General features: G+C 39.2%; 1 long non-coding RNA gene and 1 pseudogene across 1 annotated transcript; both read left to right on the top strand.

Moving 5' to 3' along the window:
- Positions 1-1870: 1870 nt before the first annotated feature.
- On the top strand, positions 1871-2569 carry LOC113090197 (uncharacterized). The gene is made up of 3 exons (XR_003286931.1): positions 1871-1947; positions 2272-2404; positions 2476-2569. It is a non-coding gene; the product is annotated as an uncharacterized LOC113090197 (long non-coding RNA).
- A 52-nt stretch (positions 2570-2621) lies between these two features.
- Positions 2622-3139, top strand: LOC113090198 (trans-1,2-dihydrobenzene-1,2-diol dehydrogenase-like; annotated as a pseudogene).
- Positions 3140-3673: the final 534 nt, after the last annotated feature.

The following is a 3673-nucleotide window of genomic DNA, read 5'->3' as shown; positions in this document are numbered from 1 at the left end:
TGGTAATTTGCTCCTGATGTCACTTTCATGCATAATTAGAAAGAACCCTCCAATCAGAAAGGATTTTTTTCCACTGGCTTTTGGATATTGTGAGAATACACTCTGACTGCAACCAGCAAAGGTTCATGATGTTTAACATGTTAATTTGACTCGTTTAATGACAAACATTATTTTTGATTGTTTGCCTGGATAGTGACGTGAAACCGTTTCAGAGCATGATTTTGCGTTGATGAAACACACTGACTCTGGAGATGATAAACTGAGAGTCCATTCAACCTGTAGAGCACGGCACTGTAACAGCATCACAATCATGGGGTTGATTCAGGATAATGCATCAAATGATCAAATTAATTTTGCTTAGAATGCATGTGAATCACTTAATAATGTGATAAAAGCATCTGCCATATGCACGTTTCAAACAAAAGAAATCGAATGAATTAGAGAGAGAGACACACAGAGAGAGAGAGAGAGAGAGAGAGAGAGAGGACAGACTGTGAGAAATATCCTTTTCTTGTGTTTTTCGGAATTATAATAACACATCTCCTCCAGATTCACTCTGCCACATTATAATGACCACACACACACCACACACACAACACACACACGTATACACACACACACACGCACACACACACACACACAACACACACACAAACACATGCACACACACACACACACACACACACACACACACACACACACACAAGCACACATCACACCACACACACACACACACACCACACAAGCACACACACACACACACACACACACAGCACACAACACACACACACACACACAGATGAATCACTATAGATCAGTAAAGTCTATATGATTTCTCATCTTTACTGTGTCACATGTGTCAGATTTACTCTCACAGGTTCAGTAACTAATTATAAAAGTGCTTTGTGATTTTTGGACACAGTGCCACGGTAATACCCTGCTGTTTAGACCCTAATTACAGTAATACCAGGTGTGGTTAAAGTTATCTTGGCTAATGTTCGTGCAGTGTAGATCAGAGAACCATGATGTTACCGTTTCTACTCTCGGCTCATGATAACATTTAACACCTTCTCCTTCTCTCTTCCCAGAAATCACCGGGAAAGGTGTGTTTCGGCGGGAACACGGGCTCCGTTGCCATGGCGACCAGGTCCTGCCGTTCAAGATTAGGCATATTGCATACAGTATTGCCCAGCTGGTACTCTTGTCGTCATGGTGATGGCACACAGCATCCCAGCATCCCTCAGAAGAGTGACATCATTGACAATTTCCCCCCAAACACACCTGAGAGTGTCACACAGTTTATTATATTATATTACTATTATATTATATTATATATATTAAATTAAATTCAAATTAAATTAAATTAAATTAAATTAAATTAATATTATATTATAATTATATTAAATTATATTATTTTATATTATATTATATGACATTTTTTTATATAAAAAATATTTACATAATATTTTTATTATATTTTTAGATGGTTCACACACAAAGACACACACACACACACACACACTGTATTTTATTTTATTATTAAAAAATTATATAATTTAATATAATATTTTTATTATTATATTCTAATAATAAAAAAAATCCAAAAAAGAATCTGTAGATTGTAGGTTTGCAAATAAGGAAACAGAAACATAATTTAAATGTAATATATTAATATAATATAAAATGCTTAATTTCTATATGTTTGTTGTTGTTGTTGTTTGTTTGTTTGTTTTTGAGCAGATGTTGAAATTTCCACACAAGCTGAATGGCGGGGTTCATGCTGTGATTTGATAATGGCTTCACAGCGCCACCTAGTGACTGACGGAAGCACTGCAGGCTGTTCACTGTTAACACCAGGGATCTCAAATTCTTTAGCTCTAACCCTGATGCAGACATTGATTCGCATGCTCAGGTGTGTTTGATTAGGGTAAGAGCTAAACTCTGCAGGTATGTATGCATTTGTATATGTAAATTTAATATTTTAAAACTGCTCTGTGAATTTCTTTTAACCTTATTTGTAACATGAATATCATTATTGCAGTTCTCATGCAATGCACTTTTTCTTGACACATTACACAAGCATAATAACATCACCCATAAACACAACGCTTAATCATCATTAGCTTGCACATTTAATCATCATGAGCTCATGCATATTCAGCCATGAATACATATATAGTGTGAGAAACAAAAGAGTGACTTCTACAACAGTTTCTGTCTTCAAAGTTACACTTTATCAGATCACATGACGTCTTGTACTCTGGACCGCAGATAAAAGCCTTCACTGCACATGCATCTGGAGGTCAGAGCGAACATGGCGACCCGCTGGGGAATCTGTGGAGCTGGAAACATCAGCCATGACTTCTGTGTGGCTCTGAAGACACTTTCTCACGAGGATCACCAGGTATCACTAAACATCTGCTTCTAGAATCCCATTCAATCATTAACTTTATATTTTCTGTCTGTGTGTCATAGATCGTGGCAGTTGCAGCGAGAAGCTTAGACCGTGCAAAGAAGTTTGCAAAGACTCATGGGATCCCGACTGCATTTGGCAGCTACCAGGAGCTGGTGAAGGTCCAGATATCGGTGAGTAAACCGGACAGAATTAAAGGGAATGATTGACTGAGCTTCACGAGTGTGTCCGGACAGATGTGGTGTACATCGGGGTTCTCCACACACATCATCTGCCGGTGGGTCTGATGTTCCTGAACGCTGGGAAGAACGTGCTCTGTGAGAAACCCCTGGCCATGAACCACAGAGAGGTCATGCATCTCATCTCAGCCGCCAGAGAGAACAACGTCTTCCTCATGGAGGTAGAAAGAACTAGTTTTGTTGGGATTAATGCTCTGTCAGGTCTGACAGTAGAGCCTCTGTCTGTGTCTGTGTCAGGCGGTGTGGTCCAGGTGTTTCCCGTGTACGCTGAGGTCGACAGGCTGCTCTCAGAAAACAGTGTCGGGGAGGTGAAGGTGGTGAGGGTGTGTTTCGGTCTTCCTCTTCTGCACCGCGAGCGGCACCTCACAGAAGGAGCAGGGTGGAGGAGCGCTGATCACATCGGCATCTACTGCCTGCAGTTCGCTCTGATGGTGTTCAAGAGAGAAAGACAGAATCCATCCACGCCACGGGAGTCCTGCTGCCTCCGGTACAGAACAACACCACACTGTTTACATCCCATACTCCTGTGCTTAGTCCAAAGAGCAGCTGAAGGTTTATTTGAGAAGGTTCGTATACTGTAGAGAGAAGGTTCTCACAACATTCCGGTAATGTTACGAACACAAAATCATATTGTGTCCCTGGAGCCAAAACCCAATCATTAAAGGTATAGTTACCCAAAATGACAAATTCAGCTTTTATGTTGACGTATAAGAAGATTTTGAAGATTGCTGGTAATTAAACAGTTGGTGGTTCCCGTTGGCTTTTATAGTTTTCCAGTGGGACACACCAACTGTTGGGAAATTTGTAGCAATATCCAAAAATCATTGTATGTCAAAATGATAGATTTCTCTTTTAAAGATCATGGCTCATGAAGATATTTTGTAAATGTCTTACCATAAATACATCAAATATAAATTTGATTTACTAATATGCTTGCATTGCATATCTTCATTTGTAAAACTTTAAAGATGATTTTTCTCAATATTTAGATTTTTATTTTCCACCATCAGATTCAATATTT

This window comes from Carassius auratus, unplaced genomic scaffold, assembly GCF_003368295.1.
Source record: "Carassius auratus strain Wakin unplaced genomic scaffold, ASM336829v1 scaf_tig00053334, whole genome shotgun sequence".
NCBI classification, from domain to species: domain Eukaryota; kingdom Metazoa; phylum Chordata; class Actinopteri; order Cypriniformes; family Cyprinidae; genus Carassius; species Carassius auratus.
The sequence above is the reverse complement of the archived record's forward strand: the minus strand, read 5'-3'. Positions and strand labels throughout refer to the sequence as shown.